This window comes from Siphateles boraxobius, unplaced genomic scaffold (assembly GCF_051911475.1).
Source record: "Siphateles boraxobius isolate OS27281-9 unplaced genomic scaffold, OSU_SipBor_1 25, whole genome shotgun sequence".
NCBI classification, from domain to species: domain Eukaryota; kingdom Metazoa; phylum Chordata; class Actinopteri; order Cypriniformes; family Leuciscidae; genus Siphateles; species Siphateles boraxobius.
The window spans coordinates 14,841,305-14,865,050 of NW_027508866.1; the positions used below are offsets into that span (position 1 = coordinate 14,841,305).

A 23,746-nucleotide genomic window follows, 5' to 3' on the forward strand; every position below is an offset into this window, starting at 1 on the left:
CATGTTTATAAAAGCTACTTAAATATCCTAATTGAACTAAAGCCTAATCATAGCTTAATCTAAGCCCTCTATGTGAAAGGAGACATTCATCAGGTTATTATAAGCTTATTGGAAAAACATGTCTCTACCTGATGGGTATTTTAAAAATGCTTTGTGAAGCTTTGAAAATTCTGAAAATCATTTGTTTCAAGTCATTAGCATGTGATTCCAGGTTAGGGTATGGGGTAAGACTTAATATTTGTTGTAGCATTAGGAGAGTTTGACAGACTGATCAGCACCTAACAAACACAATGCATTTTGGTTAGAAAGTTTGTCTGACTTTGGTCATGTGCTATCAAAGTAATGCAAGAGCAAGATGATTCCAGCCACCTGGGTCAGACGCTGCAGTTGTCCCAAATCGGTAGCACATGGGCACAGCTGTTTCACGATTGGCTGGATTCACAGAAGACAATGAACACATGTGTTTCGTGGTTTATTCTAACACATTCAGCTCAGCTGATGCTCACAAATTAACTTTTCATGTAACCTTAATGTTGTGTCATGCTTATCAAAAGAACACGAATAACAAATAGACCCACTTTATTGGTATTTAAATAATATAGGCTTATGTTGAACTTTACCTCTAGTAAAGATTGGCTCTGTATTAAGCAGTACATAAAGTATTGGATGAAAAGTGTTCCTGTTCCTTCATGGAAAGGTCTGTGTATTTGACAAATATTGCATCTAATCCACATCATGAATAATAAAGTATGCAAACATCTCACGAGCATCACAGGAAGCAGAAAGAGTCCAACTTCAAGTTTCAATTTTCAACTCGTCCCCGACTGCAACTGCAGATCTCAGTGGATGCCTAGTTCATATCGAACACATCTTAGGTATGTGCAATCAGCAATCTTGGTTTTATAAATTTGTAGACATTTTAATTAAACATTAAAAAGGAAGAGTGGTTGTTAAAAGTCTCTTGGCCTGATTTACCAAGCTCTCTATAAAACAAACGAAACGAATTTATACATATTATACTGACCATTTCATATTTAATGGTATTAGATGATTTGTTCAGTGCATTTAATAGATTCGACTTTAAAACATTTGCTATTGGTTTTAAAAGTTGTTTTTATGCATGCTATGAGGTCTTTTTTGACGGTCATCAGGCGTTTTGAGCACTTTTGCTCGAATTTCAATTTTCGGAAAGCGTTTTTTCTCCCATCACTGCCTTTTTGTTTTGAAAAACTCCAAACATGTAAATATTCAGGTCACTGCAGTTTCCAGCTCAAATTACCACTAGTGGCAACTTTCAACATCAACAACATTTACTCCCTTTCACAAATATTTTGATTACCGGGGCATATTATCGATTAAGACTTATTTTCATGCTGTATCCTGTCCAATATGACCTCAAAACACTTTTTAGCACAATGCATGATGCATAATGTATGCATTTAATAAGTAATACATTTTGACATTTGCATCACATAATCAGCTCCATATATGTGGCTTTTCTGTAAACTTGCTTGGAAGCTCACCTGGTGCAGCCTAGTACAAGTCACAGTAAAAGAGACAAAAGACTATAATTACATGGTTCTTTCAAAAAAAATGCTTTTTTTTTCACTTTTTCTTTTGATAACATTAGTTAGGTATGGTGTAGTGTAGGTGGTATGTTACTTGTTTCAAATGCAATATAGCATTAACCTTTTAACACCAGACAGATATTTCATTTCAGACTTGCCGTGTTACGTACAACAACTGACATAATAAAACGGTGTATAATAAAAGATTAATCTATTTAGAATAAAACTGAACATGATTTTACTGTCACTCACTGGAAATTTCACTTTTATATTGTCACTAAAAGTGCAGGGAGCAACATTTTGTCATTTTGCGGAAATGTCACCAAATGCATGTTTTTGCAGTGAGCCTGGGTTGGCTTATTCTCTGCCATTCATATTTTGAAACGTATGTGGTGGCACAAAGAAATGTTAATGAATGCGCTTGTCTGATATGGTGTGGTATTATGTCTTTTGGAAGGTCACCCAAAAAAAATTAATGCAAATCTGAATCTAAATTGAATGCAAATTGAATGCAAAACTTCGGCCCCTGTTTACTGCAAGGACAAAAAGGCTTGAGTTATACAAGATCTTAGAGAATCAGATATCTCTCTCAATTGTAGCTTATCTCTTTTTCTCTTGTTTGTTTTTAATATAAATTTTTGATTTAAATCACAGTGGTAGTGTGCTTGGATATTGATTGATTTTTCCTTTATTTTGCATTCAACATTAGTTGGTGACGATGAACACTGTTGTGATAAAATCACAGTAGGAGATGACAAAGGGTTAAACAGATACTTGTAAAGGTAAAAGAAAGCACACAATCACAATGTCATATCCATCTGGATTTTACAGCACCAGACATGTTTGCATGAGAAATATACAATCGAGAGACCATAACTAATCTCATTTATTCCTTTGACATCCATATAAACACTCTGGGATGCTTGTCAATTTGGGTTATTTTATACACCCTCTTAAAATAAATGAAATTGTTTGCCACCATACTATATTTGATGGCCAGACTTTCTTCACTTGCAAAAAAAGGACAACAGAGTGTCATTTGTCCCTACACAGTTGAAACTAAACATGATCTGCTCCGATTAGATCATTCTCTGATAATGAATCATTTTTTTATAAAGGTAACTGGAAATCAAATTTAGCCAAAATAACAGGGTTAGACATAACAACTAGACATTGAGGGACCAGCAATAAGATTTGACCCACCAAAATTCAGAATCTTTTTTTTAACCCAGCCTAATGTGCAGCTACATCTATAAATAAGACATTCATAGCTTGATTTTCCCTCAAGCCTTTGCAGTTCTGATTTGCTGCTAGTGCAAAATTAAATTTTGCAGATTTAAACTACTAATAAATTGGTTACAGCCTTGCAAAGTAGCAAGAGTTATTAATCACAAGCACACAGTGTTATGAGATTTTCGTTTTCGAAGCAGAAGCATACGTGAATATTCAAGAGACATGCGTAACTGCCAGTGCACCTGACAATTTCAGTTCATTCTGCTTGTATCTCAGCATGTTTGGCTAACTATAGCAGGGGTGTCCAATCCTGCTCCAGGAGGCCAACTGTCCTGCAGAGTTGAGCTCCAACCCAATTAAACACACCTGAACCAGCTAATTAAAGTCTTACTAGGCATACTAGAACCTTTCAGACAGGTGTGTTGAGGTAAGTTAGAGCTAAACTCTACAGGACAGTGGCCTTCCAGGACAGAGTTTGGACACCCCTGAAACATAGTTTCAGCATTTCTTTAAAGGGTTAATTCACCCCAAAAGTCATAATTTACACACCCTCATCTTGTTCCAAACCCATAAGACTTCTGTGCATCTTCAGAACACAAATACATTTTTTTTAATGAAATCTGAGAGATTTCTGTTCCTCCATTGACAAGTCTACGCAACTACCATTTGTGAACCAATCCTGGAACCGAACCACTAAGTGTTTACCTTTTAATTAAAACAAATGGATGATCTTTTTTGATACACAACACATTCAATATTATGTATAGGTCATAAAGGTTTATAAACATGCATGTTCTTTGATTATGAATGAGCTTTAATTGGGGGACATTTTTGACTACTAAATTTGTAAACTTTGGATTTATGTGAAAACATACTACATGGAATAAATATTGGATTATGGCCTTTATTAGCCTTTGATTACTGAAAGTTAGTGTATAGTATGTGATGGAGTGGACAGCTACATTTTTTAAAGGAATTGTTCACTTCGAAATGAAAATTCTTTCATCATTTACTCACCCTTAAGTTGTTTCAAACCTGTATGAATTTATTTCTTCTGCTGAACACAAAATAAGATTTATTGGTCTGTTACAAAACAGTTGATGGACCCCATCAACTTCCATAGTATCCCCCCCCTATTATGGAAGTAAATGGGGTCCATCAACTGTCTGGTTACCGTCATTCTTCAAAATATCTTCCTTTGAGTTCAAGAAAGAAATGAATACAGGTTTGAAACAATTTAGTAAGTAAATGATGACAGAACGTTCATTTTTAAGGTAACTACTTCCTTTAAGAGTTGAAAAAAAAAGCAGTTAAAAGTAGCACGAAAGTGTTGCTAACCCTGCTCGGTTTCATAACCCCTGCTTTTCTAAATTACATGTGTGAGATGTTCCTTTACCCGGGGTTAAAAGCGATGTTCAGAGTGACGATAACACAGAGTTAAGTTCAGTGTGAAAAGCCCTTGAGTGTAAACATGACGAAATACTGATAAAAACTGTATGAGAAACCTCTGTTAGAAGCATCTGATCAAAAACACTTGATATTTTCATTTCCATCAAGTATAGTGTCATAAATATCACAACATCTTTTAAAGGGAAATGTAACAACATAAAGTGGTTGAAAAGAAAGTAAGAAATACATAAAATGGCAAATGTAAAATTTGGTTGTAGGGGAAGGAAAAATTGTAATAGATGAATCTCTTTCAGTCAAAGGTAGACAAATTTAACGGTAAACAAATTGAATAAAAGTGTGACTAAAGACAATGTTCATTTGCATTGTGCAGTTTCTTGTGTGTATATTTGATTTGGCATCTTCCTGTAGTTAAGACTGTAATATCTCTCTCCTTTTAACCATTCGTTTGTTACCACAGAAACATATTTACACAAGACCAAGCATTTTCATTTTGCACTTTTATGGCAGAGGTCAAACAAATGTTAGATTGCAAGGAATGCTCAAACATAAATGCAGGTGAGAGATGGCCAATAGCAACGACACAATTAAAGCACTTTCATTCAGCATTCTCTGCAGTGTAGAAACATGAGCTTGTTTCCATGACAAAATTCCAAGCTCACCAAGTTATTCAACATTTGACCAGTGTTCTATTAGACCTATTAAAAGACGTTTTTTTTTTAAAACAGCATGAACTTTAACTCAGATGGATATATTACATGCTCTGACCCTTTCACATGCACAGAAATGTGTGTTCATGCACTAGATATTCACTCAGTGAATCATGCTGAAATAAATGAATAGTTTAAGTGTGCAAGTATGAGGTTGATGACAATACTGTCCCTTCAATTAACAGTGAATCAAACAGTTGGAGTGGTAATAGCAGTAGAGAGCCTGAACTCCCTTGGCTGTCAATCTAGACCAAAATAACGAAGAAACGGCCTACTAAACAAATATCTTATACAAATCTATAAAAATATAAACAAACAGAAAACTCATTGGCTGAAGCGTGATCAAGAATTATAGCCATGATAACAATGGACAGTTTCTATGTGTGTGGTCTCACGTCAAACAAACAGTACGCTGAAGTGTACCCTGAACAGAAGATGGTGCTAACTCATCCATCTTTAAACAATGATGAAAAGCAATAATTCTTTCAAAATACCATCTGGCTACCTTAGTCAATGTTTAGTTTCATTGCTTGAAATCTAATAAATCTAATAAATAACCAGGCGTCAGTCTGCAGGTTTGCCAAAATATAGGACAAACAATAGCATCTATATTTTATCACTTGCTTATTTTAAACATAACTACTTATGGGGTTGCTTATGTGATTTAGAATGCTTTACACAAAGGCAAATCTTTAAACTCAATCAAGGTTTAAGTTTTGGTTCAGTAAGATTTTGTTTTGAAATGTTTACTCAGCAAGGGTGCATTAAATTCAACAAAAGTGACATTAAACACTTGTATATTGCAAGAGGTTTATATTTAAAATAGATGTTGTTCTTTAGAATGCTCTATATCAAATAATAATAAAAAAGAATGTATCAGGGTTTCCATTAAAATGTTAAGCAGCACAGCAACTGTTTTCAACATTGATGATAAAATGAAATGTTTTTTAGCAGCATATCAGCTATTAGAATGTTATATTAGAATGATTTCTGAAGGATAACACTGAAGACTGGAGTATTGATGCTGAAAATTCAGATTTACCATCACAGGAAAAAAAAAAAATTCTACAATTCTTAAAACGTAAACCAAAAATGGCCTTCTCTTCTCAATAAATGAAACCTTAAATTAGATATCCATGTTCTGCAGTTTAGCATATAAAACTGCATGGAAGGTATGAAACTAGTTTCACTCCAAACTCAAAAAGGCAGTGAAAGGATGTAACTCACATTCAGGTGTATCACGGTTACGGAGTGGAAGAAGGATCCTGCATGAGCTGGTGTTCACATCACTGTAACAGCGAGATAATGCCGTTTGTGTGTCTTTCAGTGCTTCTGTGCTCTTATTCCGTATAGTTTAACACCTCCTTGTGCCGACCACTCCCTCTGTCAGTCTTAGTATTTATAATCTGCTATGAAATAAACATTGTTATCTTATCACTGTACATGCTCACTTAGTTCTCTTTTTCTCACGGTACAACATGCTACCGTTTTGGACAGATATTAGACTTTGGGACAAACATGATCTTCAAACATATTTAATGGAAATATTTATCAGGAGGGTTAATAAAGTGATCATCGCTGCCGTTTGTGTGCATCTGATGCGTAACAGAGAAGCTGAAGTTTGTGACATGTGAACTCATAGGAATCATGAGCCACAAAATCCAGAAACAACGAAAGAGCCATGTTGAAATAGATATTTTGTTATTATTGCAACTGCAAAGCGACCATGCAGGCTAAAATGCTTTTGAATTTTTGATATAGTCCTCATCAAGACCATTACACGATTGCATGTCAACAGGTTGTAGCATTCATACTCAAACTCTGTAAGCCTTTTTAGTAGCATGATCTATTGCAATATAGGATTTTATGAAGTAATTAGAAAGATTAATGCAGATAGCTGCTACTCACAAAAAAGACCCCTGCCAGTCTTGATGCAAGTTCCACATCCAGTGATAGGATCATACATGCCAATCACTTTATTTTCTAGAGCCGCAGCTCTTTTATGCAGCAGAAGCACTGGTGGTGTGAAAGCACAATTCAGACTTGCATGTTGCATTTACACTGTTTACACTTACTCGCTGCTTACGCACATAGGGTGTTTTTAATCAAAGTGATAAGGATTCCAAGAAAGATTCTTCTAATTTATTAATTATTAGTTGATAAGGTGTTTGACATGACCCTTAATGATTGACAGCCTAATGGAGCCTAATAATTTGTCAGTTTTATCTGTGTAATTATGGAGCATGCAGTGTGGACTGATAAGAACATACAATATGTGGTCTGTTATTAAAGACTCGGATGCACTGATAATTTTCCAGCCTTAAATGACTGTGTGAAACCTAAAGGGCAGCTGTAATGCTGTATCATGTGTTTATGACACGCATTTTTAAAAATCTAGGTTAGCATTGATTTATATATAAAATGTATATAAATATATTGTCGAATTATAAATCATGTTCGTTCATAATACATTGATTAATATTGATTTATGCAACTTTAAATAACATATACAGAAATTAAAACTATATTAACTATAATTATTGTTAGCTCCTAATGTAACCAAATTACGATAAGTTTTAATATTATCATATATTATTTTATAATGTATATGATATTTAAGTTTTGTTTGTATATAAAACTTAATTAAAAAATTAAAAAAACAAAAATATTATGCTATACTATTTTATATATAATGTTTAATATATAGTATTTAAGTTTTTGTATATATACATATTGAGCATCTAATGTTTTTCTGTATTTATACAGAGAACAAATCTAGTGTATTTCTGTATTTATATAGAGAACAAAAATTAAACCAAATAGAGATTTTTTGGAATTTAGAAATTTAAGGCAATTAAATGCCAAAATTAAATGTAGACCTAGACTTTAGTCCATTTTTATACTTTTTTTGTTTTGTTTTTGTGGTTGTGTAATATTGAGTATATGGAAACTAGATATATCAGTGAATGTTCAATATTTTGATGGTTGATCACGTCAGTAGTTTACTAATCATGTGACTTACTAAATAAATGTTTTTAGTCTCACCTTGGTTTGTGTGTGCTACTCTCCCTGAGGAAGGCATGTGCCGAAACGCATAGGAGTTTTTGTTTTGTGTGTCACCATGAAATAATAAAGGATTTTTAATTAAAAAGAGTGCCATGGTCTTCCCAGAACTTGGAAGGCTTGGGTATACTTCATATTCCTCGTTCCGGTCCTCAGTTGTGTGCACGAGCCATTCAAAGTAGCCTGTACTCCTTTGGCTGTGAGTGTGGAAAGACAAGTTCGGTGCATGTGAATGCGTCCGAGCAGACGGTGCACGAACAACAGAAGTTCTTTTGCGTAACATTCCCCTCACGCACGCAGTGTATGTGCACAGCCAAAAAATGTACAAAAAAATTGGGCTGGACATGGACGGTGTGTGCGGACACACCTGATGACAAAATTCATGATCTGCATTGCATCTGCGCTGACCGCCGCAGAAGATGGATGGCCGAAATTTAGACCTTTAGGCCTGGGTATACTTCATTTTCCATGTTCTGCGCATAGACTGTAAAAAAAGATGCACTGTAGAAAAGTGAAGCCGCCAATGTCCCAATATGGCACTGACATCATGCGCTGATTTGGGACCCGAGTTTGCACAGTAGGGAGCATGAAGTGGAGCCGCGATAGGCCCCGCCCACACTCCCGCAGAATCGGTAAGTACAAATTACTGCAGAACAACTCATTGTCAGTGTGACAGAAACAGTTATGGAAATGTAGAAATTAAAGTTAAAGCTCCAATCTCCTGCCGAAAATCCAGAAAAAAGTCAGTTGGTGCTTCAGTGACTACTTCACTCAGAGAAGCTGTCAATCTCAGCTGTCAATCATGACATCACACTCCCGTTTTTATAGTATCAAATAACTAACTAAAGCCAAACTTATTTAAAAAAACGAACACTAGAACACATCAGCGTGATAAAAACTACATGAAATGACAGAAACCAACTTTGGAAAAAAATATTTTGAAGTGTAATTTGATTGTTTAATTTGTCTCACACCCCATTAAATTACATGGAGAGAGGGCAGGGTTTATGACCTTTACTGGGAACAGCCACCTGGGGGCGATCGAAAAGTTTTGGCTTCACTTTTCAGGACTTGTGCCGCACACTTGGTTCTGTGATGGTCAGCACATGATGCATCCGCATGACGTAACTTCAGCCCAATTTTTGTGTCCGAGTGGACGGTGCCTGTACAACAGTGCATGTGCAAAGTGAATGTTGAGACAAAAGAGTCCACTAGATGGAAATAAGCAGTTGTGATGTATTGTGAAGTAGTCGAAGAAGAGTGCGGCAAGAGCGATGAAAAACAACACACTGTTCCAAGAACATTAAACAAAGCAGCATATCATTCTCTATCGTTTTGATTTTAGTTCTTCTAAACTTTGCATGCAATGGCGGATCGCCTACTTTTCTTCTTCTATCCTTCTGATATCCTGTAAATGGCACGACTCAGTGCTGCCCTCTGACGTCTTGTAGAGTATAGAAATGCAATTGTCTCAACCACCCCTTGCACATCCACAGTTGAGTATACTTTGCAAGCTTGCAACTGTGCATGAGACGGCAGTGGAACATGGAAAACATTTTAGATTTATAAAATAGTGCAATCATTTTTTATGTCTTTTTGTTACTGGGCCATCAGGCTGACTTGTATTTATAGATTTATAGAAAACACATCAACTTTCATCAAGTTGCAGAAGACCTTCAATAAATTCACAGAGAGATACCTGACAAAACTATGAAAAAGCGAAAAAAAACTTTTTACAGCATCTGAATATCTATGGCACTCTACAAATTACTGTGTTTGTGTCTAATGATTCGAATTTCGGCATCTGTTCATAGGGTTTTTGTGATTGTTTGAAGGACGTTTCCTGTCAGCAGGATTATTTTCGCTCCATGCCTCTTCTGGGCCAATTAACAGGGATTCAAAATATCTTCTGGTGCTTAGATCCTGTCTATGTATATCATTCTCATCTGAGCATGTGTGTGCCCGCGAACAGGCCAGAAGGAGCCTCTACTCTTTGCTTGTCATTAACCAGCCCAAAAAAGACCAATGACGTCTCAGCACTAAGCTCGATGTCAAGGGTCTACAGTCACGTCTGTTCTCTGATCTTCCTGTCCAGAGTCAACTCCACGACCCCTTGTACTGCTCAAAGAATGGTCTGCAAAGATGAACAGCTGAATCGAGATGATATTAAGACAGAGAGCAAACACTGAAACAAGGTCATCGACTCAATATCAAGTCTCTCCTGGCTTTTTGTTTGTTGTTCCATCATGATGGAATATTCCAAGTAAATAAATTAAAGGCTTTTAATAAAGGTGAGAGAAGAGAGAATTTCTTCTTTCAGTATCTGAAAACTCGTTTGGTGGTTGTTTACCTTTAAAGCTGTTATTGAGACAAATTCTTCTGTATCTGATGCCTTGTTAAAGAGAACCAAAGTTTCACTTTGCAAGCAAAGCTTCTGTCAAAGAAATTGTTCCTCTGAGGTGATGTGTGTCATTTTTTAGGAGTTAAAATAGTTTCTCCCATTCCTCGCTAAATGCGCTGAGACAAATTTACGTAAGCCGTTTGAAAGTTGATTTCCTCAAAAAGTGTAAACATGGTTCTGTGGGTCTTTCTGCATTGCTCATTTATTTGTGCAGGCTGACACAGCAACATTGCTCAACCAATGCTGTCCAAACAATGTCTGCAAAATGGGGAAAGAGAATGCGAAACCTCCTTTTTTCCAATTCAGTTTGGTACTGCTAAAAATGCTAAAATAACACATTGCACCTTTTGTTTTGTAAAACCTAACTTTTAAAAAAAATATTCTGTACAGTAAAACACTTGGATAAAGAGCTTCTAGCTTCCAATAGAATAAAATAATTACAATTGAGAAAATGTACAATTAGACATTGTACAATTACAATTATTGTACAATTACAATTAGAAAATGAAATAGTAATGAAATAGTAATGTACTGTAAAAAGTGCATGTAAAAAATTACTACCCACGAAAAAGAAGTATACTTCAAGTCAATTTTATGAAGTATACTTATGTAATGTTCAAGTATAATTTTAAGTATACTTTATGTAGTAACTATACTAATATCAATGTGTATTTGAAGTAAACTTGTAAGTGTACTATTTCAATACTGCTTGGGACTAAATTGGCGCACTTTTAGTATATAAAAGTTTACGTTTAAATGTACTATAAGTGTAACAGTAGTAAACTTTAAGTATACAACTAGGTTTCTCATTTGTAATGCATCTGTACTACAAGTGAACTTATAAATATACTTGTGTTTACTATTTTAATACAAGTAGTACATTTTTAGTTTGAAAGTAAACACTGAAGTGTACTCTCAGTAAACTACTAGTTTATTAGTTTATACTGCAAGTATACTTGTAAGTTTTCTTTAAGTGAACATAACATTATACTTATAGTTTACTATTTATACATTATTTTTGCACTTGCAGTATACTACTATGTTCAAAATGTAGATATTATTTTTTATACTTGAAAAATACCTTTTGTGTTAAAGACATTTTCTTAGCTTCATGCATCCTTTTTTTATAAACACTTGAATGTTGGTAAGTTTAATAAAGAAAGGCAACATTTTATACAAAAAAGTTGAGAAAATCACATTTTTGTCAAATACGCCTTGATCAGATTTAGAACGATGATCAAAACACAGATGGAGTAGGTCGAGTCCTACACCCCCAAAGCTTCACAGTCTTTTTCTCTTCATGGGTTCAACATTTTGTTTGCTAATATTGAGCAGTTTTGATTTATATGCTGTTTAATGTTTAAGTATACTTTCTTATTTTTAGTTTAAAATAAGTATACTAATAGAACACTTGAATAAACTTCTTTTTCGTAAGGCTAAACATATTTCAAGTATATTTTATATTCAGTATCTAATAAATACACATTAAAGCTGCAGTCGGCAAGTCTGGCAGATTGAGTGGACTTAGGCAAAAATTTTAATGTTTACAACTCTCATGTCCCTCCCCCACTATCAACGATTCCCCTCCCACCGAGTTCGTGCTCGTCAGTGCATGTGCAACAGATTTTCTGTGAACGCGCCCATCTCATCAGCATCCATCAACACCATGGAGGATTTGGAGCCAGTCAGATAGCACATACAAAAACAGTAGCTTTACTACTGTTCTTACTCTCGTAAGAAAGATAGAGTAGCATTGATTCTTCCAAAAAGCCGAACTTTATCCCTTCATCTGGACATGTTTATCCACCGAACGTTACATTCACACAAATTTCAGTGCAAACAAAGCTAACGAACCTGCCCAACAAGTGCTAACCTTAGCTATCCATACCCAGAGGTGGAAAGTAACGAATTACATTTACTCGCGTTACGTAATTGAGTAGTTTTTTTGTGTACTTCTACTTTTTAAAGTAGTTTTTAAAATCTGTACTTTTACTTTTACTTAAGTACGTTTTCTTTGAAGTATTGTACTTCGCTACATTTGAAATCATATCCGTTACTGAGTAAAAAATAATAATACAAGGGGGGGGATCACACACTCCGGAAACTATTGAATTGATTGAAGGGCGGAAGAACAAACCCGAACAAACGCGCAAAAAAGGTGACGCCCAGCTGAAGCTGAAAGCTAAGCGCCAAGCGAATTATGGCCAGTATGAAAAGTAGAAAAAAAGCGTGGTTGTCCTCGAGGATAGATATCCAATTTGCAAAAAATGTGGACGCAAAGTGGCTGCAAAAAGAGGATATAGGACACCATCCCTCCTGCAGATAAAGGTATGTCCCGATTTACGTGATGCAAAGGGAATCCCGGAATCCAGTCATGAAAATGGAATTCACTTAATGCAGATGTCACGTAAAACATACAAAATAATGGATGGATGAATACATGGAAAGTAGAACTGTGCAATAAACCCAATCGCGACATGGTCTGTGGATAATTAAGCTAAGCACTAAAATACTGCAAGTAAATATATAAGTTAACCCTATTTGTTCTGCTGAGCTGCGTTTGTCTACTACATACTCAAGTAGCTACTCGTGACGTTCATGGTGTTTTCAGCGTCTCACAAACAATTTGAGGATATGAATACATGAACATTTCCAGAGCTGCTCTGAGAGAACGCCTAATAAGCATTTTCATAATTTTATTTGAGAAAATCCATTGTCAAATACACTATTACAGGTCTTCACAAACCGTCAAAATAAAAGTTCGGTTTTACTAGGAGAAATTATGACAGAAATATATTACTATTGTAGGCATACAGTAGAACCTAGCCTACTTCTCAAAATAATAATAATAATAACAATAATAATACATTTTATTTGAACATTATTTATAGGAATATTTTTTTTTGTCCATGGTTTAATTTAGTAAATCTTTTTTTTGCAGCGCTTCCCCAAAAAATAAAAGGACACAAGTTTAAATTTACATTTGATTAGCCTACCACCGTTTTTGATAATATATTTGGATTAAATCATAAAAAGTAGGGGTGTAACGATACACAAAACTGACGGTTCGGTTTTCCCACGGTTTTGATGTCTCGGTTCGGTTCGGTTTAGAAAGCTAAAAAAAAAAATTAAACAGTGGTTTAATGAGAAAATTGTGTGTTTGTCAGTTTTTGCATTAACTTTACTCTAATTTGTTATTGAAATATAATAATTTACACAGTTGCTGTCATTTTCATTAAAGATATTTTAAACATACTTTAAATAATCAAGATATAATTAACAGGTTAAGTAAAATATAATATATAGGATAATATTGTGCATTTATTTAGTGCAAGAGTTCATTTCTCTAGGAACCAACAAGTTGTGGACACTTAATCACTAGCCTGCTGAGGTAAATATAATGCTAGTGACAAGCTATGCAGTTTTATTGACGTCTTTGCGCTGATGAAACACTGATTGAGCGATTACACGAGTTATGATGCCTTTCAGTAAGTATACTGTATTTTTCAACATATCTTCAGGTGTCCATTCATGTTTATTCTGTAACTGAGGAAGAGATGATCGCGTTTACTCGCGTTTACTCCGCGCTACCGCTACTGTTACAATCCGTGGTGACAGATAGTTTTAAACTGTGGGTACAGATTGTCAATTTACATCCATGTGGACAGATTGGTAAACTGTGCCTAGTTTTGTAAAACTGTGCACACGGTAGTTTATTTTTCTTCTGTAATGAAGCTGTCCATCTAGTGAAAAATGTTGGTACTGCGGCCAAATAAAATCTTACTGAAAGCTCATTTTTTGAGATCTCAACCCAAAATTTGGAACACAACTTCTTCAGATTTGTGGCTTACATTTTCTGGCAGTTTTAGAGTAAAATATATTTTGTAATATATATATTTTATATAAAATATAAATAATGATATTTTTACATTGTTCATTTTCATAAACTCAAACTTGTATAACTTTTTTTCTGTTTCACTTTCATAACTTCATAATATTTCATTTCAACATTAATCTGGCAAATGTCTTCTTTAAAACAAGACCAACCATAGGTCTATATTCGAAAGCATTCTTGAATTACAACCATTTAAGTTTGAATAGTGATTTTCATGTCTATGCGATAAAAGGGGGAGTGACAGTTAAAGGGTTAAACAATATTAAACTATAATATCTATATCTATAATATCTAAAATATAATTTATATATAAAAACTCTCCTACAGTCCAGTCACCATCAGTCGCGACTCGCACGTATTTTCATTTAAACGTCACTCACTTACGTTTTCCTAACCAGAAAAAAAACCGATTGCCCTGCTCTGCCTCTGATTGGCTAGTACTTATTGCCATCTGGGTCAGAGCCAATTAGAAGCAGGATGTGGGTGGGGAAAAAACTCTGTGTATAGGGAAAGGGGAGAGACAGAGGGAACAGGCAAGACAAACTCCTACGTTTAAATAACATTTAGAAAATATCTGCTTGACAACGAGCTGAGAACAAGCCCAAATAAGCAACTACACTTTAGAAACAAGCCCAAAAAAAAACGCGACCCGCGACTACCAATATTTGTAAGCGACTTTACAGAAAAACAAGCCCAAAGTCGCTTATAATAAGCGGACTTGGCAACACTGATTCCAGGTCCAATCAATTAGCCGGGCTGGGCGGGGCCGGGGTAGCTTGCAGCGCGGGGCGTGTTCGGTACGCCATGAGAGTATCGCCATTCGAATCGTGGGTTCTGTATCGCGGTTCTTCGGTTTGGTTCGAATATCGTTACACCCCTAATAAAAAGAAACATTAATTTTCTGAATAAAATACATTTCATAGGACAATATTATTCTTAAACATTTTAATAAATTATTAATGTTAAAAATAAGTTGTTAATCTAATTCATTATTAATTATCAAATTTAATTGATTAGACATGTTTTATTGAAATTTTAATAAACAAACAAATTATTTCAAGTTTGTTATAATAAAAGCATTTGTTCAACCAAAAAAAATCCTGTTTTCATTAATTTAACTGTCATTTTAACTGATGATAATAATAATAATACCCATAATTTAATAATACAGTTTATTTATTTAACAATTGATTAATACTGTAAACCGTGATATTTTCTGAGACGTTACCATACTGTGAAAATCTTATACCATTACAACCCTACACGGGAGAGACCCCCCACCCCACCCCGCTGTTAAAAAAGTAACTCAGTAACTTTTACTCTGAGTACATTTTAAATGAGCTACTTTTTACTTTTACTTGAGTACATTTTTAGACCGGTACTTTTACTTGTACTTAAGTAAAATTTCATTGAAGTAGTAGTACTTTTACTTGAGTAGAATATTTTATTACTCTTTCCACCTCTGTCCATACCAATACATTTGGGCAAACATACTTAGATTACTAACATAACACTAAGAAATATAGTAACTGGTTGATAAAGAACAATTACCTGTCGAGAAGAAATGTTGCGAGCTCTGCATCCAGCTTGAACCCAATTAAATCACGTAAATCTCTCCACCTTTCAAATGCAGATCCGATGTTGATCCTGGTTTATTTACGGGGCACGGTCGCTTTCTTTCTTTACTTCTTTCTTTTCAGCAGGTGTTCTCTTTTCCTGTGTTGTTTTTGAGCTCCTAGCTCTTGAGGTTAACCAAGGAATTGGAATCTTTTCCGCCATCACTCTTCCTTATTGCGCGAACTTCAGGCATGTGCATGTGATTGTAACGTGCGCGGAGTGGTGGATTTTTGCAAAACAAATAGCACCCTACAGGTGGAGTTAGAAGCTCGGGTTTTTTTCTAAAACCACTATATTTATGTTGTTCTGTCGGATAATAGTGTCGATTTCACTGAATATGATCAAAAATTTTTTGATATCAACACAATATCAATAACAATAATATTGTGAGTTTTCTATTTTAATGTATGAAAATGTAATGCATCCCTGTGATGTCAAAGCTGAATTTTCAGCATCATTACTCCAGTCTTCAGTGTCACATCCCAGCAGGCACAGGATATAGACTACAACGTCGGCCAGACGTTGGATTTTGGTTGAAAATGGGTTGAAAGTCGGGTTGACGTCTAAATCCAATGTTTGTTTTACGTCAGGCTCCAACGTTGGGCAGTCGTTGAATTTTGGTTGGAATAAACCAAACAAAAAGGTGAAATGCATGGCCGTAGACTTATAACCAGCTTCACTCAAAACTAACCAGATTTACTTTTTTTAATTTCCTTTTGAATTAAATCAATATTTGTATTTTAAAGTCACCATGATGGTGGTGAGCGTTTGCTTATGTTGTGCTCTTGACCCTTAACTCTTTAATATAAAGAGATTTTCTCAGATTTTCTCTGGCTGCTATAATTGTGTGTTTACAAAGCACAATGGTTGTAGCTAAAAAAAGCCATGAGATCAGGTGATGTTGGCTGTTTATTGCTGATGATGATATCATCATGTAATTTCCTGAATCCCTGATCTTTTTCAGTGTCTGTTACGATTGTTTTCGTACTTATGATCTGTTTTATTTTTGTTCTCAGATTCTGATTGGCTTCAGATCCTGTTAGTCCTCTGGGATTCGTTCGTCTCCATGACGCTCTGCCGGAAGCTGGCTATAAAATGCGACGCCAGCTGTCTTCAAGGGTGCGGGGGCTTTGGTTGGGCTTTGGTTGGGCTTTGGCTGTGTGTGCGCGCGCGCGCCCCTCTCGTAGATGTTCATTATGTAGCCCATGTTAGATCTGTGTCCCTCATTTGTTGTTAATTTGTTTCTTTAGTTTTGATCTGTTGTTCAGTTTATTTTGATAGAGTTTGACCGTGTGTCCTCGTGTTTTCTTACGAAGAGCTAGCTAGAACGTCACGTGACATACATCATGCTACATAGCGAATGTTATGTATTAGTTCACTAGTTTAGAGAGTGTTGCCGTGTTGTAATTTTTGTTTGTTAGTTAGTGGAGGTAAGTTAAGGGGTGCTTTGGCACGCCGAAGATGTTTCTTTTTATTTTTCTTTTGATTTAGTGAGGTTAGATTTCATGGTTGTAGTTAGAGGTGTTTTGTTTTATTTAGTTCTTTGATTTTGGCAACACTCGTGCTCTTCATTTTCATTTGGTGAATTTCATTGTATTTTTCTTTATTTGTTTAATTAGTTATATTTGGAAATATTTAAAGTTTATTTTTCCTATATTGTGTTTATGGGCTGGGAAGAATAAATCACTTCATAATCCAATTTCTCCTTTATTATTATTACTACCACTGTTTGCATTGCTACTTTCTCGAGATATTGAGTGTCAAAATAAATGTTACTCCCTTAAAATCCTTAGACACAAATTAAATCATATTGGGTCGTAACATTTAATGGGGGCTCGTCCGGGATTATAATTATAACAGCTGATCCGGAGTGAAAAGATATATATTTTCTTTTCTGTTTTGTACACTTATTGTCTTTGGTATGTGCAGATTGTAACAGTGGTGTTGTGTGGAGAACACTTGGATCGTTTGAAAAATTCCTGTGAGAGATTGGATGGCATGAGGTAAGAAAAATGAGTTCATTCGATTTTCATGAATTTATTAAAAATCCAACGCCTGAACAGTTAGACAAGTGTCGAAAAGATGATCTTTTAGAAATTGCCGATCATTTTAAAGTTCCAGTTTCAAAGCAACTGTTGAAAAAGTCTATTAAAGCTTCGATATTTCAAAAGCTTGTTGAATTAAATGTATTTGCGAAAGCGGTGGAAGATGAGGCAGCTGAAAAGCCTCTCTCCAGGTTTGACGCGTCAGGAGCAGGGTTGGGTGATACGGTGGAGGGAGAAGCCGAAGCCAAGGTAACTTTATCGCCCTTCCAGCCATTGTCCCCGTTGTCCGTCGGTTCAGGGGATGTTACGCGCCTGAAGGTGCGTCTCGCTCGAGTTCAGATGGAAGCCCAGGATCGTGCTGATACACGGCAGGCTGAGTTGAATTTTCGTCTCCAGGTTCGAAAACTGGAGATAGAAGCTGAGACGCAGGTTAAATTACGTCAGCTTGAATTGGAGTCTGTGAAGAGTCGTTCTGAATCAACTGTACGATCTGCTCCTGATCATTCTGTGCCGGTAGGGAATGTTGGTTCAACAATTTCGTTTGATATCAGCAAGCATATCGTATTAGTGCCTCAGTTTAGGGAGAATGAAGTAGATTCATATTTTAATGCATTTGAAAGAATTGCTTCTTCACTTCGGTGGCCAAAAGAGGCTTGGACATTATTACTGCAATGCAGACTTGTAGGAAAGGCTCAGGAAGTTTTTTCGACTTTGTCCTTGGATGATAGTATGAAATACGATGTTGTGAAAAACACTATACTTCGTGCATATGAGTTGGTGCCTGAGGCATACAGACAGAGGTTTAGGAATCACAGGAAAACAGGTCAGCAGACTTATATGGAATTCAATGCATTGATTAAATGGGACTTGTGGTTTTAATATTGCTTTATTCATAATAGAAATCATTTGATTCTACAGCATATCTAGCAGTGTTGTTTATCATAGAATATACTTGTTTTTTAAAAACTATTTAGTGCACAAAAACCTTTAATCTATGGCATTACTTAGACGCACACAGACATCAAGAAACAGCGTATGAATCTCAACAATGGTGACAATCAAACAAAATATCAAGATAATCAGATCAACTCAAAAGATCCTGCATAATTTATTAATGCCGCAGTGCATGATGGGAGATATGGGTGAGTTTTGATTGGTGGTACCCAGCATGCACTGCAGCATGAATCATTTAATTTATTGTCACCATTGTTGAGAGTCATACACTGATTCTTGATGTCTAAGTAATAATGTTGAAGAAAATGTTTAATGCACTAAATCTTTTTACAATCCTTTATATTATTTGATATAACGTTGCTTTCATACTGTAAAATAAAATGGGTTCTGTTTTAAAACAACATTAAAAACACAAGTACAAAGTTATCAAAACTTTCAGGCAATTATATGATGATGACTTCATCATCAATAAACAACTATCATCACCTAATCTAATTTTCTCTAGGCTTTTTTGCCACAATTAATGTGCTTCATAAAAACACACAATTATAGCAGCCAGAGAATATTTACACTAAAGAGTCAAGGGCCAAGAGTCCAACTAAAGCAAACACTTACCACCATCATGGTGACTTTAAAATACAACTATTGATTTCATTAAACCAGAAATTAAATAAAGTGAGTCTGGTTAGTAATAAGTGAAGCTGGTAATGCTGTTTGAGATGTTCACTCTTCCTCTGCTGAGATCTTCACAGATTTAATGCGCTGCCATACATGTCACATTTTTTTGCAGTGTTCATTCCAACCAAAATTCAACATCTGTGTGACGTTGAAGCTTGACGTCAAACAAACGTGGGGTTTAGACGTCAACCTGTTTTTCATTTTCAACCAAAATATGACGTCTGACTGACGTTGGATTAGTTGGAGTCCAACGTCTGCCTGACGTCACATTGACGTACTGTGCCTGCTGGGATTATCGCTCAGAAATCATTCTAATATGATGATTTGCTGCTCAAGAAACATTTCTTATTATTATAATTGTTGAAAACAGTTAAAGTCACCATAAAATCAAAAACAATTTGGGCTTTTAGTATGAATATGTTAGTTTTACTAACTAAAGCGATATGGAGGAGATTAGGAGGAAACTGTGGCTTTACTGAGCTCAACGGCTCTGACCGAGCTGTGATATAAACTAAACACTATTGGGTATTTAAAAAAAGGGGAGGAGCTGTTCGATATGAACCACCCTGTCTTCCTGTTTCAGTGGAAATTACGTCAACACACTGAAAAATGCTGCGTATTTCAAGGCACTTCATTGGGGCTTTAAATGTACACTATGTAACTTTTGGCCCATGCAAAAAAAGAAAGACACTGCATATATTTTGCGGAAGAACGTTGTTTTGGTTCTGCTTTGGCTCTGCGTGACTATGCAGATGAATATGGTTATCCTACTGCTCATAAAACATTCACTAATAGGCTTAAGATATGTAACAAGTTTGGATGGGAAGGATATCAAGCTGACTAGCTGAAGAAGTTACTGTAGTTATACCCGTTAAAAAACACTTTAGTTTATAGTACTTAAAAATAAATTCTAGCACAGCGCTACAACAACCATAATGACATGACCTTTCACAATAGATAATGCTTTAAAATGAACTTTGTTTTAGAGCTGTATGGCAAAAGAAACAGGTAGATGGAGTAATATTCCAATGACAGAGAGAATCTGTAATTATTGTAATTTAGCTAATACCTCTGTGATTGAGGACGAGAAACATTTCTTGTATGATTGTTCTTTGTTTGTATTGATATGTCACAGGTTTGTGAGTCGAAGCATGCATGGAGATTGCCATTGTAGATATATCATGGAATGAAGAAAAGAGCATCTCTCATGCTATTGTGACTTTATGGAACTATGGGCCGAGAGGCCATGTATTCCTGAAATAAATTTGTTTGATTGATATATGGCAATTTATCTGTTCAGTAAAATACCTTACTCACCTGTTGTTGGGTAATAAGAACGCCCTCTCTGCTTCACTTTTACAGCATTTCAAATCCCTCAGATCTCGGCATCTCTAAAGAGCCACGCCAATGTTGTTTCTCGTGTTATTACGAGCTGTGTCGCGTTCTCTGTTCGCCAGCAGACTCTCCTCTGTAAAATGGGTGATTCCACGGAGATTTGAGATTTGGTGTGCTCCACGTCAACCTTTCTCGCTCATTGTGACAACTAACCTATGCCACTTCCAAACCATACATGCAGCAAAGTAGACGGAGCAACTTTTCTCTATTTATGGATATGAGAAGACACACACGGGCAAGGGATGTATGTACGCAATTTCTCGTGAAAACAATCCCTTCTGGGTCTACAATATAAACACTTATAATAGGCTTACCATAGTGAATCAGAGTTAGACAAAAACACATTTTGAACAAAACATTTACAATTGCTTGATATGTTTGCGGAGACTATGTTCCGTTTTTTGTTGTTGTTTTTTTTGTTTTTTTTTTGCTTGTGATAAAGTTCACAAGAACAGCTTTTTTTTTAAAAAAAGAAATGTTTTGTAACACTATAAACGTCTTTACTGTCCTTTTGATCAATTTAATACAACCTTGCTAAATAAAATATTAATTTCTTTCTTTCAGAAAAAGTAAAATGTCTATTTACTTACAAGACCTGAATAATAAGTCCACAATAGGCCAGTTCAACGTGCCTTATAATCATGGATATTACTGAATTTTTTTCCCCTTTATGAATCAAATGTCGTCTCAGCCTAAAAATAGTAACAAGGGAAATTTATTTTGGACCTTGTTACCATAAAACACTTAAGGAAACTAAACAGATGGTTTTATCCAAAGTGACCTATGCTGGTCTGACACATTCCCCTGAAGCAGCATGAGGTTAAATGTCTTGTTCAGGGGCATAACGGTGATGCAGCAGGACTGTGATTTCATTGGCTCTTCAACTGATAGTTCATCCTTACGTCTTAGCAACTTTGGCACAAAAAGTACAACCTCTCCAGAAACAGCTTGGAGCCCTGAGCACTAAGCTATCATCATCCCCTCTGCCTGTCAGGATCTCTCCTTGAATATGTCGAGATATTTAGAGCAGCAGCGAGATATTTAGAGATATTTAGTGAGCTGACTGATTTCAGGTCAGCCCCTTCATTGAGATGACTATTTGTTTGTGATTGTGTTTACCATTTTGTAGCTGAGTGTGCGCACATTATAGCGTGTCAGTATCTATGCATATAGATCTAAGTGTGTAAGCTGTGGCCCTTTGCTGCAATCTGTCATATCATATTCTCATCTTACGAAACATCAACCTTATATCTCCAGAGATGCATGCTGCTCCGATCTGTACCCCGCCTCTGGAGAACCCCAGTGGGAGAAGAAAGGAGGGTGTTAGTGCACCCTCATGTCCCACCCCAACTAAAACACAAGCTCCCCTGGGAGGGGTCAGAGAGAACGCAGCCCGTCACACATTGTCTCCAGCCTCCTTCATCTGAGTTACAGAGGCACGCTTGCTTCCATTTTTAGGAGAAGTGATAGGAAGGGGCTGTTCTACTTTTGAGATTAGCAGAGAGAGACAGAAAAAGCAAAGGAGAGGGGGTGAGAAAGAAGAGATGTAGAGACAATAAAACTGAAGAGAGAAAGGCATACTTGATGTTCATATTTTCTCTCCATGTACTGTAGAATATTTTACAATATTGCAATATTTTTGAAATGTATATATATACACACACACAATAACTCACAATTTCATGTTTCAACCAAAGATGGCGACCGAGAGCCCATGCTGTAGTATACCTTCAATAAATAAATTCCTATAGGAATTCTTCATGTGGAATTATCTGGAAATTATATCTAGAATGATCTCATTTAAACATTTTTTTAGTCTCAAATATGTCAGGGTTTGCGTTAGCACTCAGCTACATGGTTATTAAACACACCACAGGCTGGAAGCAAACAGTAAATTATTATTTTGTTTTTAACTAACCCATACATTATACATGCAAATTAAAGATTCAACTTCACTAGCATCATACAACATTATGAAAGTGACATAATTCCAGCCTTGCTTAGTAATGCTGCCTTTACTGGTTTGTTTTGTTCCAGAGCCAGGGTGTATTGCAATGGCACCTGCTCTCTTGTACAAGGGCTGGCTGTGAGGTCCACTTTCTCATTGGCATGGAGAGAGAACCCAACCCCTCCAGAGAAGTGGAGAGATGCTGACATTTGGGGCTCGTGTCACTTTACTCTCACTGCAGAGATTCAATTTTTTTAGATACTAAGTTAAGGCAGAATCTAGTCCAAAATAGTGCATAGCCCCTGGCAACAGCTTATTAATCAAAGGAAGCTACCAGGGCATGAATAGCTCTGGAGTGGATTTGTGTTTAAGAGTGTGCTTCTATATATAAAGCCATGAGTGTGTCGGGCAGCCAAACTTTTAATTCATCATAGGTTCTTCATGCTTCGCCACGCTCTTCCTACTTTGTTTGACTTTCAAAGTCTTTGAAGAAAGCCTGTTAGGCCACAGATTGTTTAGGGCTTTGGAGACCTGAAGCATGCGTCCACTTCCCTTTGGGTGAGCCAGGAGTGAAGCTGATTGCTTTCAGACCAACCGCCTGTCTCTCTCCTCATTGTGTACCAGGACAGTCGATTGGATATACATTTAAAACACTGCATGTGAACAAATTCTCGTATGAAATATACAGTCGAAATTTTTGTTAATGACAGGTTTTTAAATTTAGTCAATGAAAACGTAGAGAAAACGGAAAATGCATAGCATGAGGATAATACTGAAAAGAATAATCAAACAAAATAAAGTATGACCTACATTTTTTTATCGGATATATATT

The 23,746-nt window shown here is 35.9% G+C and overlaps 1 protein-coding gene across 1 annotated transcript in view; it reads right to left on the reverse strand.

Annotated features, from left to right (window-relative positions):
• The window catches only part of hrh2b (histamine receptor H2b), a 21,067-nt gene extending 4,972 nt beyond the window's left edge, over positions 1-16,095 (reverse strand). The window contains exon 1 of the mRNA XM_077242898.1: positions 15,829-16,095. The gene's annotated coding sequence lies outside the window, so the exon portion shown is untranslated. The remainder of the gene's footprint in view (positions 1-15,828) is intronic.
• Between the last annotated feature and the right edge of the window lie 7,651 nt (positions 16,096-23,746).